Source organism: Mastomys coucha, unplaced genomic scaffold, assembly GCF_008632895.1.
Source record: "Mastomys coucha isolate ucsf_1 unplaced genomic scaffold, UCSF_Mcou_1 pScaffold6, whole genome shotgun sequence".
In the NCBI taxonomy this organism is placed as follows: domain Eukaryota; kingdom Metazoa; phylum Chordata; class Mammalia; order Rodentia; family Muridae; genus Mastomys; species Mastomys coucha.
Window position 1 is genome coordinate 60,431,155 of NW_022196912.1, and position 21,583 is coordinate 60,452,737.

Below are 21,583 nucleotides of genomic sequence, written 5' to 3' on the forward strand. Positions count from 1 at the left end.
TGAGGAAAGGCATCCAAGGTTGATCTCTGGCCTCCACACTTTCACACACATACATACATGCATGCATGCATACCTTTACACATATGAATATTACATGTCTCAGCCAGAACTGAACGTGCAGGGAATGCCTTTGTCTTCCTCTCACAGGCTGTTTAGAGTACTGTGAGGTCCTACATACAGACTAGCAGCATGGTACATGTCATCTCAGTAGCTCAAAGGCTTGGTCAGAGTGCCCTGAAACTGACTGGTTGATAGAGAAGTCCCCACTATGTGCTACCTTGTGTTCAGTATTAGAAATTCCATAACAAACTAAGATACAGTCTCTATCCTACAAGGGTCAATTACAGACCAGATCACGAGTTTCACTGGTAGGCCACTGAGGTGGTTCAGTGAGTGCCATCAGTTCTGATTGTTAAATAGGTTAATATGTTCAGATCATGCATTCCAATGCCTGGATATGCTTTACTAATCTTAAATGTGGCAGATTCTTATTAACTCCTATTATGATATGAATAATGAAATATCTTTTGAACTGTAAAAATCGAATGAATGTACCCATGCATAGCAGAAGATATCTGGAAGAATAATATTCAACTTTACTTAGCAAAGTCTCACTCGTTTTCATGTATAGATGTACACAAATACGCAGTCTCTTCTATAAAGGCAAACTCAAGATTGAGGAGTCATGGCTGTTCTCCTTTGAAAATCACAACTGAGAGAGTATCATTTTCATTCTAGGGTCTTTATTATTATTTTTTCTTTCCAGAGCTTTCTAATGTCCTTGAAGGTGTATGTTTTCAGTGACGTACTGGGAATATTAATGTACAGTGGATTATGGGACAAAATCAGAGCGTAAACAGGGTACTGCATTGCTGTCTTAAATCCAGCTGCACATCTGAATTCACTAAATTGGAATCTTACAAACCACATTTTAAACAACTCTCTAACTCATTCTCAGGTTGTCATGTAATCGTCTGGCTGCCAAGTTTAAAAGCCATTACCTTATCCAAAACTAAAACCCCAACCAGAAAGTTAGCAATTGTTAGAGAAGGGATCATTTTGGGAGAGGAAACATATGCACATGGATAAAGAATAGGTTGCGCGAACACATTACATCTGTTAGCAAATTCTTCTACGCAGCTCAACAAATACTTCCAACGAGTATTTCTAGCTGGTAGGAACTGAAAGAAACCAGTTAAGACAGATGAATGTGATAACATTGCAAGTTTTAAAGTACAGCCACTACTACAAGCTCAATGAGGCATTGCTGGTATCAACAAGCTTAGAGGAATCTTGGCTTAGGGTCGGGGCGGTGGGGGCGCGGCACTGACACCGAATATCAAGAATTCATACTTGAGGCCTCTCAAGGTTTATAAATGTAAGACTGAATTAATAAGACACATAAAGTATTTGAACAGTACTCTTAAATCAGCCACACACTTCTACAAGGAGGAAAAAAAATATAGGAATAAAGAAAAAAAAAGATTTTTAAAAAGCTTTCTCTAGCCTGTGAGGAATGTATTTGATAGGACAGAGATGGGAGGTTCCAACCAGACTTTACATCTGTCATCTCTGGGCCTTGATCACAGAGATCCAGGGACTAGAGGGCCAAGGCATGAGACTTGTTCACCAGTGCCTGTCTTCAGCTTATTCTGCCGCATAAAAGGGGTTTGGGGTCGTTGTTTTTAGTGGATATGGTGGCCCTGTAGTTAATGACTCACTTTGTTAAGCAAACTAGTAAGACTGTTTCAAGAGGAGGAGTCCATGGCCAGTCCTCTGCACTGCACTAGTAAGGAGTCCCCAAGGGTCTATAGTCCCTCACGAATTTACAAAGCACTTTCAGGGTTCAACCCCAAACATAGGTCAGGATGGCTGCGGAATGTGGCCTCTCAAGGCTGCAAGTAAGAATCATTAGATGTGTCTTTTTTATAACGGTAAGTTATTCCATTTTTATCCAATTCCTTTTGGGCTACAGATTATGGGAAAATGTTAAAAAATTTCCTCTCGTGGACATAGTATTTAAGTGGAAAAACCCTTTGAATCAGAAGCCTGATTATTAGAGAAATATATATATATATATATATATATATATATATATATATATATATATATATAATGTAATATAGGCACATGGTTACCCAAGATTCATTTCAAAAGCAACACATGAATACTATAACAATCATACATTTTCATTGCTTAAATACAGAAGAGCTGGAGTCCATCTACCCAGTGAACTATTACATTTTTTTTTTTTAAAAAAATCAGGGCCATGCGTACAGACAAGAACTGAGATCCTTTGAACTGTCATAAGTAAGGGTGTCAGCCCCCTTATAATTCCAGCCTCAGAAGGCTGAGAGAGGGGATTCCCAGAGCAAGCTGGCTTACAAGACTAGCCCTATCAATGAGCTGAGAGTTCCTGACTCCTTAAATAAGGTGCAAGATAAGTCCCTATATGCAAACCTACCCATGTTCATATGCATCCACACATGCTACACATGCTACACAGTACACATGTACACCACATACACATGAAATGGGAAGAAAATGAAAAAGGACTCATAGATACTGACTTGAAAACATGAGAAAGAAATAATGCAGAGTAAAATCAAGGAGGCTACAGAACAAAAAATGAATTTAATGTATAATTGCACTTGTATCCTTTTTGTTGCTTTTATTTTTGTTTGGTTCTTGCTCTTGCTCTGTTCTGTTCTGTTCTAAATAAGGTTTCTATGTAATAGCCTTGGCTTTCCCAGATCTTACTCTGTATAGACCAGGCTAGATTTGAACTCATGGAGATCCACCTACCTCTGCCTACTAAACGCTAGGATTAAAGGCATGTGTCATCATGCCTGGCATACCTACATACTTATTATAGCCAGAAAAATGTCTAAAAACAAGTTTGCTACTAAGTCCATATCATTATGTGAACTCAAAATAAGGAAATAAGGTGGAAAACCTTCCTCCTCTCCTCACTGTCACCAAGCTACAATGTTGCCATCAACAGCTGTGATGTCAGCTCTGCCCTCCTCCGAACCTGAAAGCCATAAAAATCCATTTCACTGAGATCCTATGATTACACTCACTCTCTTTAATGCCATTCAGCAACAAAGCAAGTGAGAGCAGAGAGTGAATGCCATCAGTGACCAGGGGGCTGAAAGACTGTCCCTAGAGGAGAACACATTCCTCTGTGGAACAGCAGCCCCTGCCTGGCCACTGCCTACAAAGAAGAGCAACAGCCACATGCCCACTTACATTTACTCCTCTAGCCACACACGTTTGGATGGGGTAAGGGGTAAACACAAGAACACTGACCACCATGTACAACAGCCTCAGCTACAATGAAGCTTTTAAGGAGGGAAGAGTCTCCAACATGAGACTACTAATGTTGTGAGACTTAGCTTTCTTTTCCCTAAGTATAGACTCTCCTGTGTAGGAGACATACTTCTTCAGTTACAGAAGTCCACTACTTTCATCTCCTCTTCCCTTGTTTGTTTGCTAAGTCCATCCTTTGTATAGGTTTATATTCAAAAACAAATCCTGCTCTGCCTCAGACCTGGTTTATGAGTTTATTTACATTGCCTTTATACTTGTAATCTATCACATCTCAACATTAACAAACAGAATGCCAAACCAGAATTAAAACCAAAATATAATCATAATAACAATAACAACAATATCTTTGGTTTGAAACCATCACCTACAGGAGGAAGCACTGGAAGTGGCCAAGCCAATTCCTATCCTGTTCAAATAAAGACAAAAGCACACAGGGTAGATCCTACGCACAGACAAACATCTTAATTATTTGCTATGTTCAGCATTCTAGCTGAATTAATGCTCTTTATTCATGCTAAAAAAAAATATGAAAAGGAAAAAGTACTGGAAGTATACGTTAAACACACACACACACATACACACACACACATACACACACATGCACACACACACACATGCACTTAAAGAGGGAAGGAACTTTAGCAAGCATGGAATGAACCATACTGACTTGAATCGTAGAAATATTTTAAGTTTTCTCAACTAAGCAAATTCAATTTTAAAGCAGCTGAATTAAAACACTGAAAAGCTAAACCTATAGAGTAAACTTTCAGTTTTTAAGTATATGAGATCTCTAAATACTTAAAATATAGATGAAACCATTATGTTTTCAACTACTTTTAGATTACTATAAAACGCCTTCAAAATAGTCTTTAATTCCACTATCAGTTTTAAGTAAGTACTCCCTATGTGAATATCTGATTTGGAGAACAACCCCAAATTATGTTTGGGTAAAACTTTCAGTATGCTTTACATAATTGCTCTGTCATCATGGTACCTTCTGCCCCAAAATCTTCCATGGCAGAGGGACAGCACATTAACAGTGATACTTCATGGCCCCATTTTATGCACACTTAACATAGTAGTTTGAAAGACAACATTCTACAATTTTCAATGCCCGCATTTCATAAGTGAAACTTAAAGTTAGGTTCCTTAACACTTTTGATCTGGCCAAGTATTTAATTCCAGACTCAATTGGAATTAACTCCAGAGGTGAGCTTCCTGGTGTTGCCCCTGTGTAGTTCAGTGAGAACGCCAATAGAAATGTTCCAGCTCCCACAAGCACCTTTCCATGCCACTGCCTCAAAGTCTAACATGAGCGGCACAAATGTGAACTTTGTATTCAAAAAGCCTTACAGAAATGTTTACATAGGGGAAAAAGAAGCTGTCTTACAGATGAGGAAGGTAGGTGGTTAAGTAAACTATTGTAGATCCCAGAGCCTCTCAATAGCAAACAGGGATCTGAACCTAGGACATACAATTCCAGAATAGCCGCTACTCGGTACCATATTATATTGAAGAAAGGAAAGGGAAGGGGGAGGCAGAAATGTATTCTAAATAAATAAAAACAAACTTCAGTATTTCATCATTTCCCTCTGATCAATTTGCTTTCTGATGGAAAAGATATTGTTGTTTCCCTTGACCAGCAACAAGAAAACTAACAAATTGTGCAATGGTCATCCCTTGATGCGATACATTTGTCCTGTGTGTATATGTACAGCATGCAGCTTTGCAGCCTAACTGGCAAAGACCATCACATGGTGTCATTAACAAAACCCAGTTTCTTTCCACAAGTGAAACTGGGGACTCCGTACCTCGGGCAAGACTGCAATAGATGTCCATCTCCAGAAAGAGGATTTTCTGGAGAACAGAACTGTTCTGTCAAAACAGTCCAAGGATGGAGATGGATGAAAATTCTGAATACTTGTGAAAAAATTCCCAGCAAACAAGAGTCTTGTGACTTGTCTCTTTAAAATACATTACTCCTTAGAATGTGTTCTTGTGCTCCTCCCAGGCATAGTGGATAGGAGTGAGTTTACTTCAGCTGTTGTTATATTCATGTGTCTCTATGGAAAAACATTTTTGCCATGTATGGCTTGTCCTTGTAATTATATACTTTACTCAGGAGACTTCTTCTTAACCCTCCAAGCATAAATTGTCTGATGCTCTGAATAAAGTTGGCTATTGCATGAGACTTTAGTCCCTCTCATTTTTAGGTCCTGCTCTCTCCCAGATTCATGCTACTAGAGTGGCAACAGAAGCCAATGCCCAGGGAACCTCACAGCAAAGCTATCTGCCACCCTCCTTTTGACTCCAACCAGGAGTCAGTTCCTGAGAAGAGCTAGGATGGTTGCCTGGAGGCAGTTTAATGAAGCTTGTAGGTTACTTTCCAAGCCAGAAAAGGCTTAACTCTGAAAGACACTTCTTTCAAAGGTTTTTGCTGGTTCTCAAAGGGAACTCTGAGTTCCATTCCTTTGTGGTACTGCCCAACTCTAGCATTTCAAAGGCACAACTTTGACCCTCTTGGTTGTCATCCCTCACTAACTCTATACCATCTGTTTTCTTCTGGGGTGCTTCAAGCAACTGTAGCTTGCCAGTAGCAATGCCCCAAGCTTCAAAAGCGACTCCACGGGGGCTATTCCATACATTTTGCTTTACTGAGAAGGCTCTCAGAAAGACTTTCACCATCAACAAACACTTTGTTGATTTTTTTGGTTCCTATCCAGCAACAATTAAGATGTAGATTCTCAGACACACTTTGAGTATTTGTATGCTTCACATTTTACCAGCAGGATCATCTTGGTGACTGTCTATCTCATTCTGTTCTATCTACCTCAGAAGCTGAGTTCCAAAGTCATACATCCAAAGAGAAAGCAAGTGAAACTTTAGACTAGACACTAGTCTCTGCTTCACTGCAATGTTCTTTCCTACAAACCTTAGAGAATCTTGATATGAGGATATAAAATATTACACTAGTCCCATGATTATAGATGAAGAGAATAGGTATATGTTGGCAGAGTAGAGAAAAGACAAAAAGAAAGCACGATTCCTCGCGGTAGGAATGATTCTCAGACTTGGTCTTTTTCTTGAGCATTGGCACAAAAATAAGTCCCAGTCTCCATCATCCCAAACCCATAGATTCTAAACCTTGATATTTGGCCAACACTTCTTTTCCTCTTGAATTTTCACAGTTTGTGTTTTTTTTTCATTGGTTGTTGAGGCCAAAAGTGGAACAGGTCCAAGTGGAACAGGCTGGGGAGTCCAAGAAGCACAGAATAACTTTGGCCTAGTCCCAACCCATAGATCTCTGTGCTGACTCCAGTTAGCAGAAGCCCTTCTACAACCTTGGAGCTCTGAGCCACAGTCAGGTGAATACATCCAGGGCAATTCACATGGACATTATCATTCTGGAAATTACCACTTTGGCATTGGTAGTCTCTACACTCAGAGCAAGATCACCTGTTGTATGGGCTTCTTGGTACCTATTCCTGGCAAGCAATAAAACAGGAAATAGGAATCAGTCAAGCCCAGTGCTTGTCTTTGAAATGGTACCCTTCAGCCACAATACAAAAACAGCACCAGGTGCCTGCAATCTGTAATCAGTGCTCTATTAAAATGCTTTCAGAAAAGGCAGGATTATCCTGATTTCTGCAGGCAGCTGCATGAGGTCCTGCTGGGTAACTGCAGAGTCTTTTACAGGTTCACTAAAGACTCCTCAGAAGCAATGAGCTGGAATACTGAGGTTAGGATCCAGCTTCTAAAGACAGTGAAATTTCTACGGAGTTGTCATACATAGGTGGGTAGAGATCCATAGTTTATGTCTTAGGTTATTACAGAGTAACCTATAAATCCAGGTCAGATACAAGGCTCACATGCAAATGCAGATTCTGCCCCATACAATCAGCCGTTCCGTCATTCAATGTCAATCCCATTCAATCAACATGGTCCAGAAAATAACTAACTTCTGACCTAACTAGCCATAACAATTTGATAGTGATGAGGGGGGCGGGGAAATCTGTCAATGGAATACTATCTAAAATGAACTCAATTAACACTAGTAGAAATTTAATAATGGCTCACATTGACAAATTAGAGGGATATTGGAGAACCTGGGGTCAAGCCATAATGGTTACTTTTCTCCTACTCCAATTTGAGAGTTGATGGAGAGTGAACGGAAGTCTACATTTGTCATCATCGATCTAAGCCAGTCTAGACCATTCATCTAAGCCTGTGTCTGCATCTTTGAAAGAGGACAGTGTACCCACTTTGCAAGACTCCCTGAACCACTGTATGGAAATCAGCTCCCACCTGAGGTGCCTTGCCTTTGACTGTCCAAAGTCAGGCATATCAGAATATCTTAAAGCATTGGGCAACACATGTTCCACACAATGTATTCGATAGAAGTTGTTGCCAAATGGCACCCTACTTCATCTTCCAAATCTATGATGAAAGAGAAGATATATCCTCATCTCTCCAGGATAGAAAAATGGAAACAATGGGTCCTGCCTCAGCACTCCTGACCTCCCTCTACTGTAACTACTCCTTGCCTAGACATATAAATTGCCAACCTAAAGAGAAAATAAAGACAAGCTGCAGCTGAAGTCTACTGCCCTGTGAATAATGTTGTGACCTGGGAAGATACAGAATGGTTGGGATATTTAGAAGAGGAGGAAGAGGACGAAAAGGAGAAAGACGAGAAGGTAGAAGAAGAAGAGAAGGAAAAGAAAATGCACATGCAGATCAAAATTCAATATGGTACCCCTTTCTAGAAACTCAAGATTCTGAAGAGAATAAGCAACAAAGTCCTTTCTCTTTGAGAGAGCTTGTATTCTAGTGGATATGAAGAATGTGAACATTAAGGGAATAAGAGATAGTTTATTGGGGGGCATTTTGAATGACCGGAGCACAGGAACACAGATTTAGGTTACCTCAAACTTCATGTTCCATGGAAGCAATTTACATTTTATAGTTTGGCAGAACAAAGTCCTAAAGCAAGGCAACTTTAAAATACTTTGCTGAGTACTTCAGAGAGACGGTTACAATAAGATGGGAAAAGCTTTTTTACAGGCTCATTATGGTATCTAACGACATTTGTAGCTTTGGATTGGTACAAGCCAGTGTGTCTACTAAGTTAATAGATTCCAAAGGTTTTTTTTTTTCTTTATTGGATATTTTCTTTATTTACATTTCAAATGTTACCCCCTTTCCTGGTTTCCCTCCCTCCTAGAAATACCCTATCATATCCTCCCTCTACCTGCTTCTATGAGGATGTTCCTACACCCATCCACCCACCCACTCACCTTCCCACCCTCAAATCCCCTACACTGGGGCATCATCTATTGAGCTTTCATAGGACCAGGGACCTAGGACCTTCCATTGGTACATGACAAGGCTATCCTCTGCTACATATTCAGCTGGAACAATGTGTATTCCTTTGATGATGGCTTAGTCCCTGGGAGTTCTGGGGGGTCTGGTTGGTTGATATAGTTGTTCTTTCCCATGAGGTTGCAAACCCCTTCAACTCCTTCAGTCCCTTCTCTAACTCCTCCATTGGGGACCCCACACTCAGTCAAATGATTGGCTGCCAACATCCGCCTCTGTATTTGTAGGGCTCTGGCAGGGCCTCTCAGGAGACAGCCATATCAGGCTCCTTTCAACTTGTACTTCTTGGCATCCACAATAGTGTCTGGGTTTGGTAACTGTATATGGGATGAATTCCCCAGGTGGAATAGCCCAAAAGCTCCAAATAACCAGGATATAATTCACAGACCACATGAAGCTCAATAAGAAGACCAAAGAGTGGGTGCTTCCGTGTCTCTTAGAAGGAGAACAAAATACTCACAGGAGCAAATATGGAGATAAAGTGTAGAGCAGAGACTAAAGGAAAGACCATCCAAAGACTGTCCCACCTGGGGATTCATCCCATATACAGTTACCAAACCCAGACACTATTGTTGATTCTAAAAGTTTTTATCTATTAGTCATAGAATGTTATTTCTGACACAGAGGTCAGCAAGGAATGGTTGTTCCTGGGACTAAAGCTAGCCCACGATAAGGTAGCTAGCCTCTGGACCTGTTATATTCCAACCTCTCTACACTACTGAGATTCTAATCAATCAATCTCTGTAGATACAGCATCTTCTTGGGACTTGGCATTCATAGGAATAACTAACAAGCCCATAAATTAATACAGTAGCTGAGAAGGAGCTGGCTGGGCAAAAAAATAAAAAAAGAGTTATTTTCCTTCACTACTATCAGGTTGTAAAATCAAATAATGGGGAGCCCAGATCTTCTAGCAAGATATCTACTGAGTCTTAATGAATATTTTTGTCCCTAAAATATAGTACTCCTTTTTAAGCTGAGGTAGCAAATTTATCTGGGGTACAAGAACTCACTCACTCACTCACTCACTCACTCACTCACTCACTCTATCTATCTATCTATCTATCTATCTATCTATCCATCCATCCATCCATCTCTATCTCTCTATCTATCTATATCTCTATCTCTTAACATTTTCTGAGGAATTACTATTGTCTGCATTCTTTGTAAAGCTTAGAGATCATAGACAAACTAGATATATTCAAGGAGAAAGACCAGGAAAAAGAGGCAAGCAACAAGATTAAATTAACAAAGAGAATTTGTTGTTCCCTGGGAAAGGAGGCAGGTACAGCTTAATCCTTCAGAGACCTATGGTCAGGAGATACTTACTCTATTAAGTAGATCCTTGAAATGTAATTAAAGGAGTTAATCAGGTCCATTTGCAAGGATCTTACAGGCAGCTCCGCTTCTGTTGAAAGCCAGAGGGAATGCCTTGGGAAGCTGTTGGCACTGTTTGAGTGATCTACTACGTTATTTCTGTCAGTGCCTCTACCTGTTACCTATTTGCACAATTGGTGTGCTCTGAGAGGCAGATCCCAGCCTCAGGGAGAATGCAGGGACTACTCTATAGGTAAGTGCTGGAACAGAACCCAAAGGAAGCATAAGAGAAAAGAATCATCATGGGAAAAAGTGAAGTGTCAGACAAACATGATGCCAGTCATTCTTGAATGTCTGTTTGGTACTAAGGATCATTTGGGAGGGATGGGGTGGAAAAATATGTTTAAAAATCATTATCCTATAATAGTATGAGTTCCTTGGTTTATTTTCCAGCACCAAGCAAGCCAATACATAAATACATAAACCAATACATAAACCTCTTTACTGAAGAGGCAGAGGGCCAAAGAAATAAGCTGCCTTGGTTTGTGTACAAAGTAAAATACATATTTTTAAGTAAAACACAGTTTTCAATTTCTCTTGCACTTTAAGAGAATTTGGCAGCTCAAACCCTGGATCCTTCACCATCCCTACAATCTTAAATGGATAAGTCACCACTACTTCAAGTCTCCTGGTTCCCACTGAGCTAAATATCCTTCAGTCTACCTTCCATGTTTTAATCCTGGTAGTCCTCCAATAACTGGCCCACTCATTAGTCACTGAGGATGTGGAACCTGGTATACACACCAAAGTAGACAGTATGCAGAACAGTTAAAATATACAGTGTCAGAAAAGCAGGTTAAACAAACAAAAAAAACTGAGTTTAAACAAACAAAAAAAGAATCTAAAATACTGATTAATGGCAGAGAGAAGCTGAGATAAGAAACCATTAGCATTAGGTGGATGGGAGTGACAAAGAACATCAAAACAAGTAAAATGAGATTTAGACCTGGATCAAATGGCTGAAGTGCATATTTTACATACCAAAGCGAACCTGGTCTCCAGGTTTCCCCAGCATGTCTCAGTCCCTACATGTTATGCCTGATCTCTATGCTAAACTTTCCAGCCCAGGGGCTGGGCTTCCCCTACCCCAGAAGCTCTTCCTTGTATAATCCAGACATTTTGTTCTCTCTTCTCTATCCCTCTCTCTGCCTTTTTCTCTCTCCCTGCATTCACACCTATGTGTTTTCTTTTCCCACTCCCCTCTGTCTCCCTCCCTATGGTGATTTCTCTGGCCTAGTTCCTTGGGACCAGTGAATCCACCAAATAAAACTACCCTTATATACTTTAATTTGGCTTGAATCAGTTCATGTCACCAACAAAGAATACTTATCAAAAAAAAAATCAACTATTTTTATAACATAAACATCTTCAATACTGTGCTCCTCCCCCCCCCAACATGTCTATTGGAACTAATAACATCAGGAGTCAAACATGAGAGACAAATATGAACACCATGAAATGTGTCACAGGAGCGAGAGGAATGTGGGTAGTAGCAGACACATGTGTGGCCAACTGGTATAAACTTGTGGAGGAAATCTCAGTTCTATTTGTAAAACAAGAAAAACTTTGGAAATCAGCACAACAGCAAGTCTGCTCAGAAATATTTTTCCTGAGTGGATCACTGAATGAGTAGACAAAGATGCATACTCCAGAGTGTGTCTCTACTTCATGGGCATTAGAAATACCTGCCTGAGTTGTCCTCTGAGGGGTGCCACCCAGCAGCCAACTCAGACAGATACAGACACCCACAGCCAAAAGGTTGCGGACTCTTAAGGAAGAATTCGAGGAAGGATAGCAGACTTGGAGGGGGATAGGAACTCCACAGGAAGACCAACAGGGTTCAAGTTGAACTAACAACTGAAGAACATACATGGGTTTGACCTAGACCTCCCACCAAACAACTGGGAGCAGCTATCCCAAAAGCTGTTGCCTGTCCATGGGATATGTTCCACTAGCTGGGCTGCCTTGTCTGGCCCCAGTAGGAGATGCCTAGCCTTGCAGAGACTTGAAGTGCCAGGGTTGGGGGATACCTATGGGGGTGGGGGGAGGCACCCACTCAGAGAAGAAGGGGAGGGAGAAGGGAAGAAAGATTGTGGGAATGATTGACCAGGGCAGTGAGTGTGATAGAAAGTAAATAAGTAAAAAAGAAAATAAAATAAAATTTAAAAAAAGAAAGAAAGAAAGAAAGAAATACCTGCCTAGTCCTAGTGGCTTTCTTCCTCTGATATCCTAGTTGAAGTCTCTGAGTAAATGCTGGCACTCCACAGAACTTCATGTCAGATATGACTGACTGGTTTATGCTTTCCTGCTTCCAGTCGAGCATGTCACTGTGGATCTACTATGTGCCAAGTCTGTGCTAGCAATCTCAGAGAGAAATAGGACAGCCCCTGCATGTGTCACTGTGGAAGCAAAGGCCCATTAAGGGAAAACTATCTCCTTCTGGCTGGAGAATGAAACCCCCTGGCTTGGGTGCTCAGTGCTTCGGCTAAGTGATCACGCCTCGGGAAGATGGGTCCACCTTAAGGCACGCCTGAGTAAGCAGTGCTTTAATAAGATAATCTATTCCTTCCCAGCAATCTTGCCCTTAGCACAGTTGATTGCATAATTCAGCTACACTGTGGCATACATAATGGATGCCTTTCTGGATTATTCCAAAAAGGGCAACTTTTCCTTTCTTCTTTCTATCCCTTCTCTACGCATGCTTTCCCTACCACTTAGGACTTCCCTCCTCTAAACCACTCCATTTCTGTCATGTTGACAATCGAAAACATCATGGCTTTTTTTTTTTCCCCAGCTTTCTCTTCTCTACCACCCTTCTCTCACAGTTTGCCTGCCCTGAGGGTTTTCTCCTAAAATCTAATAAAACTGTCCTTGAGCTTCTGTTCAAGTCCCTTCTTGACTTTTTTTTATTTTATTAATGAGACTAAAAAACCTAAAAGCAGACTGCCATTTCCTCAGTAGCACATGGAAAGGCCCAGTAGCACCACATTGTCCATCCAGACTGTGTGGATGGAGCACTGAGCCTGTGGGCAGATGTTGCACAACCATAGCATCACAAGAACCACTGGTTCAGTGGCCCATGGCTCAGTTACAGACAAGTGGCATTCTCTTTACTTTTGGTATTTTTGACTTGTACCTAGGCATTCTTTGAATTTCCTGGGAAGCAAATGTCCTAGATTTCTGTGGTTATCTCCAAAATACCCGTAGGAAGATGAATTAAACAATGCCAAAGGATCAATTAAGACAACCAACAGAGTGTTTAATTCCCCATGTGAACTACTTTCAATTACACATTGGTACAAAGTCTGATTGTTTTCTATGTATCTTTCCATAAAATAGAAATAGCTCTATGGCTTGGGAAGGGTTTTACAGGGTGAGCCTAACTAACCTGCTCCAGCAGAGCTGAGAAGCTATGAGGAAGATGATCACAGGGTTACAAATCAGGTATTTTTATTCACTAAATTAAGATAAATAGCTTAGAACCAATTAAGGTTGATAAATTCCCTCCCTGCTACATCTCTGCAAAGGATCGATGACTTAATTAATGTGAAGTCATTTGGTGTTTGCTCGTGGCCTGGATGTTCTTGGCTGCAATGCTGTGTTGATGCTCAGTTGTTTGAGAGATGGTTATGCTACTTTCTCCTATTCTAATCCTAACCGTCTACCCTAATCGTCTCAGTGATATGTAAACATAAAAACCTCTTGCTGTACTCTGTGAACTAGAGAAAGCAAGTGATTAAATGTAAAATCGTGACAATACAGTGCAGAAAATGAAACGTTTCATCCTTTTTCTGAGCAATTAACTTAGAAACCACCTGGAAATTAGCCAAGATAAAAGAGCCCAGAAATAAACAAGCTCAATTACAAAAGCGAAGTCCTGTAGATACCTAGTCTGTCCAAGGCAAAGCTGAGATGCTCGAATTTCTTAATGAGGCGGGTTGGGGAGGGGATCTGGGCTGATATACAACTGTTGAGATTTCAGTTTACTCTATGCCATGCTATTAAATTACCAAGAAACTCATCTGGAAAACACTACAAAAACAAAAACGACTCCATAACCAGATTTTAACGAGGAAAAGACACAAAAGAAGAAACTAATGAGAAAAAGCACAAGAAGAAAGAAAAAAGATGCGGAAGTGTTTCCAAAGTCCCAGACTGGTACACAACCGAAGAGAGTATCTCAGAAGGAGCTGCTAACATAGCAGCAAACTCACTTCGTGGAGGGCGCAGACAATGAGCAGGGGGCTAGAAGCTAGGCCTCCTCCAGAAAGCCAACTGGTTCTAAGCATTTGACCTCTTCTAGAATCCCAGTGAGAGGGCTGCTCATTGCCAGGCACTGGCTGCGTTTCTGTACACAGCATACGTTAAGCCAGTGATCAATGAATAGCGCATCTTTCTCATAGCTGGACTGAGAGGTGAGGTTTCCACATGTTTGTTAAATCAGCATTAAGAGCCTTCACCACTGCACATGAGGCAAGTATAAGAGACACATGTGTCGTTATTCTGTGGCTATGTTCAATCTCTTGTGTCTAGAAAAAGAGGAGGTGGTGGAGTCAGTGGTGGAGGGCAGGGCAGTGGCAGTTGCGACAGGGTCTCACTAAGCTGCTCAAGCTGGCCTTGAACTTATTTTTTAGCTCAAGCAAGCCTTGATTCATTTTATAGGACCTTATGATCCTCCCATCTCAGCCACCCAAATGTTAACAGGGTCAACTACCAGCATGTACCATCAATGGCTGCCACTTGTAAATAACAGTAACCAGGTGGGGTTTACTCTGAGGACAGAGTATATTAGAGAAGATTTAGGGGACGGTATATAGGAAATAAGTTATGCCATAGGTAGAGAAATGTGATGCTTCAGGAGACCTCGGTTCTCTCTCTGTGTTTTCGCAGAACGTGCCGACCTGTTTTATGAACCACCTGGGTATGACTCTCAGGTCTAAACTGAGTAGCAGACAAGGGAGTCCTTGAGCCATGAAGAGTCACTTTGTCTACCATGTGGCATCATCACTTGGAAAATTTAAGTCAGGCCAATCACATTCTGAAATCACACTGCAAGAAAACATAACTAATCCCACCCATAAGCTGAAAACACATCACATTAGTGTCATCCACCACAAATCAGGAGTGGGAGCTAAAGATGTGCTGGGAATTACAGTGCAGAGAAAGGCTGAGAAGAGACTAATTATACACGCACAAAATTACAGACACAGTTTACCTGCAGATTGAAGACAGTGCTGCAAATACACAGAGGAGGCATGAAGCGAGGAAAGAGGGAAATATAAAAACTGGAACTGTTGCTAACATGTAGCCCAGTGAATCTACGAGACATGAACACTGAAGGGCACACAAGATAAAATTTGCATGTGTGTGCCTCACTCTCTGTATTTGCAGAGGAGAGGCCTACAAGCTGCTCAAGTTAGCTCCTTAAGTTACTGTGAGAACACAGGTTAATATGAATATGTTGTTTGTTATAATTAAGGGGTGAATATAACATACTGACAGACAGTTCAGAGTTTTCAACACACAGAGCTCTGTCTGTCAGATGCTCGGCTCGCCTTGCTTACATCATCCCCAAAGGCAAGATAAATCCAGTCGAAAGATGTTTTAATGCAAGGTGACTTTTGAACTTTATGTAAAAGAAAACGAACCAATTCAAGGTTGTAATTCTCACAAACCCAAACCACAATAAACATGTTTGTGCAATGAAAATGAGCTGGTGAGATGGCTCAGCCGTAAAGAGGATGGCTGATCTTTCAGAGAATAAGGTTCAATTCCCAGAACCCACATTAGAGCTTATAATGATCTGTAAATCCAGTTCCAGTGGATCTAAGACCTCTTCTGGCCTCCAGACTTGAGACATAAATGATGTACAGACACACACAAGGACAGACACTTAAATACATAAAAATAACAAAATATTTTTAAATTTTTATGCAATATATTTCTATCATATTCCTTTTTCGCACCTGGTTAGAACAGGAAAAATAATAAGAAAAATTTCAATATGAACAAACAAAAATAAGAAAGTTAGCAAGGTTAAAAAAAAATATTACGCTCCTACACACACACACACACACACACACACACACACACACACACACACACACACACACACACACACACACACACACATACTCACACACATGGTAGCAACAGGAAATGGGAAACCCTTGGTGAACAGGTTGCATACTAGTGCATTCCTGAATTTCTGGAGATGGCAAAGGACCATAGCAGAAAGATGGGGACACCTCTGTCAGATACAAGGCACTGGGTGCAACTTTATCTTTATCTATTTTTGCCTCCTCTCAATTGTAAGCAAACTTCCCTTTGAGAGACTACAAAGTACTACAGAGAAAGGGGGGAAATGAAGAATAAGGAGGTGACTTCTGCAGTCCAGCCTTTCACAGATTAGGGAACTAAGGCCCAGAAGGGAATTATTTATGTAAATAAAACATTATTATATTTATCATGTTTATATTGATTATACTAAATATATCACATATTACTATATAAAAGTTTACCTAAAATATCTAAGTATCACATATTCATTTAGATTCCTTCTATAGCTGCCTTATTATTTTCTTCTGTTTCAAATTCTCTCCCCCCCCCACCAACCAAGTTATTAATGCTCCTGGGTTCTGCCTAGTGCCCACAGATAGCTTCTGCTCATCTTCATTTTCTTGACAGACTAAAGGATAAATTCCTTTACTTCTGTATCAAGTCTATATATTTCTTTGTTATCAACTACTAGTGTGCGTGTGTGTTTGTGTGTGTGTGTGTGTGTGTGTGTGTGTATGATGTGTTTGTGTGAGGTTGTGTACAATAGTGTCCACGTAGAGTTCCATGGATATGGTGACTCGGGTCACCAGGCTTATGTATCCATCACCTTTACCTGCTGAGCCACTGCATGGCACGTTATGTATCATCTTTGTATCACCAAACCAGAGTACCTTAGAGACAAAGCACATATATTTCTAAATATGTAGAAATCTTTACACTGTAAAAGCAATATAAAATGGATAATAAGAAATAAGAGGCCAAAATAAGAACCACCCTTTATAGATAATTGTTAGCAAGCATACTGTACAATCTTCTAAACTGCTTTCTATAAATATATAATTCACATACAGAGAAAAGACAGTTTCAGTAGTATATTAGGAATAACCACAACTAACTTTACCATTAAATGTGTATATATAACATGTGTATGCAGGTGTATGCACAATATATATAAACATCTATTTGCAAATGGATGAGAGAAAATTTATCACATTTTTAACTGTACTATGTTATTTCTTTATACAAATATGTCATTTTAATCAATTTTCTACTAGAATATATTCATATTTTTAGCTTTTTGGTAATAAAAATACAAGATAAGTACTACATATCTAAATGAATATTTGGAAAAATTGATATATACTTTGAGTGTTCACAGATATGACCAATCTCTATAATACAGTACAATTAGGGAGGGGTGTTTTTGTTTTTTGATTTTTATTTTTTTTGAGATAGAGTTTCTCTGCATAGCTTTGGCTGTCCTGGAACTAGCTCTGTAGACCAGACTGGCCTAGAACTCAAAGGGATCCACCTGCCTTTGCTTCCTGAGTACTGGGATTAAAGGCATCAGGCATTACTGCCTGACATAATCCAAATTTTAATTAACCTCCACCCCTGGTGTATCCAATTGTTCTTTTCCAGTTCAATATATTTTAGTCTTTCTATTTTTTGCTAACCTAATAAGTGAAAGATGAGCTGATATTAAAATTTTCATTTCTTAGGTTATAAAATGATCATCTTAGTTTTCCAGAAAGAGTTTGTTTCTTTTAAACAAAAAAGACTGTTCACCCCATTTTTCAGCTTGTCTTCAGCTGGTTCACACATCCATCCCTACAGTGGCATTGGAGCCCATTGTTTCTAGTTTCCAGCCTATAGAGAAAACAAGGTGAGATGATCTCTCTAGTGAGACTGCAAAACTACAAGACTACTGAACTTTTCATCTTCCAGTAGCTCTGGTTAGATTAGCAGGACTGCAGACTTTGAGGAACTTGAACAGTTCCCAGGCCTTCTGTGAAGCCTATATTGAGATGGCAGAAAACACAGGTGCTTCCCAGCCAGGAACCTACAATACCCAGCCTTCCCCTGTGGAGTCCAGCCAGCTAGCTTCTGGTCAGAGCTCAGAGATGCCTACCTGGAAACAAACAGTGATAGCATCTGCATCCTATAGCACACAGAAGACATCCTATACTCAGAACTCAACAGCACACCCAGGAAAAGCCATTGGTTTCCATTTTGGAGAGCCAGGTGAGACCTCTTCTTTGAACCAGCAAGTTGTTTCTTCTGAGCAGAAAAAATCCCCTGCAGACCCTCAACATATGCAGCGCAACAGCACCCCCAAGACATGCCTCCCTTCAGGGCAGAAGACAGCAATACTTGACACCAGGGAGACCCTCTACAATGAAGGCTCCTAGATGAAGACACTGAATTCTGACAAGACTCTCTTGATCCAAAACACAGCCATGTGTCAGAGGATTACCTATGGTAATCATCAAATTGCTCTCTTTGGAAGACGTGCAGGCCAGGACCCAAATGGGGATCACTTCCTTGCTTCTGTACATGACCAGACCTCAGTGGTGACCATGAGATACCTTTCAATGATGACTAGACCTACTACAGTCATATGACAACCAGGAATGGTGGGCATCTGACTCTCTGTGAGAGTCAGATGACAGCACCCAGTGATAGCCAGGCCCTTCATCCCAATCAAATCATAACCACCTCTTCTGAACAGCATCCTTTTGGAGATCAGCAGAGTAAGCTAGTAGCTGATAATGGATTCTCTGGAGACCAGATGACACTGCCAAATGCATACCAGGATGTCTATGAGCCTCAGATGAGGGATACCTGTGGCCAGACAAATGACCAAATGAAATCCTTCAGTGGTCAGAATGTGTGCAAAGGTCAGGGGAATCTCCTCAGTGGTGAGCACTCCCTCTCTGGGTATCAGACATCAGACTACAGATGTGACCAGGATTTGACTGTGAATCCCCAAGTGACAAGTCCAATTGGTGGCCAGCTTCTCTCTGACTTTCAGATACCAACCTCCAGTCTTGACAAGAACAATTTTGGATTATTTTAGTTTGAACTACGACGGTATAGAAATATGAAAATCATGACATTGCTGAAAGTATCATTGTACATTGAATCAGGATCAGTATTTCTCCCGTTGTTATCTTTACCCTCGTATCCTCGAATTTTGTTAACAGTTTTAGTTATATATGCCAGTTAATGCTATTTGACCACTGCATAAGTTAGACTATGATTGACACAATGTATTTGTAAAGACACTTATTCATTTATTTTTTTCTGGATTCGTAATTGCTACATTTAAAAATATAGTCTATCCTTTCTCTGTCTTAACAGTATAACTGAGATTTTTAAAATCACTTAAGAATTTCTAGTTGATTAGAGGACTCATTAGGCTCCAGTGACTTTTGACTTTTTTAATGAAAAGGAAAACCCAAACTGCGGGTTACTTATATAATAGACAGCAAAGCAAACTTGATTTTAGTCATAAAATGGAGAAAAGTGAAAACAGTTCCTGTGCCTTTTCGAGAGTGAGAATGAGGAAGAGCAATACAAAGTTGGAAGAGGGAGCCCAGTACGACTAACTGTTGTATCACTATAGTTGATTACATTACAGTCTTACCATCAGCCTACAGATGCATTCAACAAAATAGTTAAATACTCAGATTTGCATTAAAGTATACAAGTGCATGCATGCATGCCTGCCTGCATGCCACATGTGTGTGTAATATGCTAAATAGTACTTTTATAAAGGTAAGGTCAGGCAAAATTAATTTATTGTCATATAAATTAGTATAGTAATGATTGACTTTGGAACAGGGATTCAGTGAAACATAAGAAAATACCTTTGACTAACAAAAATGCTTCATGTCTTAATTCAATTGGTAAATACTAAGTTTATTAATCTTTCAAAGGTCTATGAACTGTATGCCAAAGTTTGTATGTTTAGCTTTATGTAAATTGGGTCTTAAATAAAATGATTGAAAATATTAAAAAATACTAAAAAAAACCTGTTCAATAATATTCAAATCACCTATTCTTATGTATAAGTTGGAGATAAAAATGAGGACAAAGTCTTCTTGTTTAGTTACTGGGTTGAAAAAATCATACAAACTTTAGAAATAAAAGAGAAATTGCTCATTGGTTGCTATAGAAACCCTAATTCTACTTAATCTAAAGAAAAAACAAGGCGTGTATTAACCAAGCTCTCTGTCATTATAGGAGGACTGGTGAGTAGGCACAGGCTGATCTCTAACACAGAATTCTGAAAATGAACAAGGCTAAACTAAGTTACTTTGGCCCATTTGTTAAGACTCACACATTCCTACAAATCAACCTGAATGTACCAGACAGCTACTGCAGGCTTGGCCAACACTGAAGACATAAGCTTGCTGAGATCTTGCCCCTGACCTTGAGGAGTCATTTTTTTTTTCTTCTGGGTGAAACAGAAAGTTATTTGGAGATAGTATTACTTTCACCATATAGAAATGCTTTAAAGAATTGTCTTCAAAACATCAGTGTTGCCTGTAATATTTAACAGGTTAAAAAGCTCAACCTAAGACATTTGTCAAATGGACAAAGACAGAATTGTTTGTGGAGAATATGCAGCTTTTTAGCCTTGGCTATAAATGTTCCTAGCTCTCACAGTAGTGAACATAAACCCCTTTTTAGTTAATTATTAGTTGGAAGAAGGTTGGTTATTTTTATAATTGATACAGAGCCAAAATGCCCTGTAATGAAGGATTGTTGCTCGCCTTGTGTGTCAGAGGGTGGGGATCTTAGGTTTCTTTGTAGTCTACCCTGCACATTAGCTTCTGGAGAACGCACCAGTCATTGAAGGCAAAGGCAGAGCGATATATATTCAAATACTGTGGCAGAAGATGAGCCTGTGCCTTCACATTCCTCTCTGGTCGTCTGTACAGCGCTTCTGCTGCCTACCAGCAGCAATAACGACCGAACACCTGGACTTCTTCTCTCGACGGTTTACTCAGGAATATTCTTTTGTTACAGCTCTCCTAGGTACCCAGGTGTTACAGCTCTTTAAGGTACCTAGGTATTACAGCTCTCCTAGGTTCTTAAGTGTCACAGCTCTCCTTGATGGCTCTTCTTGATGTTGCTGCTGCTTCTTCTGCTGCTTCTTCTGCTGCTTCTTCTGCTTCTGCTTCTGCTTCTGCTTCTGCTTCTGCTTCTTCTTCTGCTTCTTCTTCCTAGGTGCTGCAGGTCTGCTTGCTTCCGTGGAGTGGCTCCGACTGTCTGGAGACAGCCCCTTATACACCCGAGCCTAAACTGCCAAGTCCTCCAGGATTGGTTCCCTGTCAAACCCTCATTAGCATACACCAGCGCCATCTTGGATACGATCGTCTAAGTGGACGCTGAGGATCGTATCCAAGCGGCTGCCTACATCTCC

At 40.3% G+C, this 21,583-nt stretch overlaps 1 protein-coding gene and 1 pseudogene across 6 annotated transcripts in view; one reads left to right on the forward strand and one right to left on the reverse strand.

Moving 5' to 3' along the window:
• Stxbp6 (syntaxin binding protein 6) overlaps positions 1 to 21,583 on the reverse strand; it is a 233,934-nt gene that overhangs the window by 163,467 nt on the left and 48,884 nt on the right. The window lies entirely within an intron of this gene.
• Positions 18,177 to 19,228, forward strand: LOC116081011 (annotated as a pseudogene).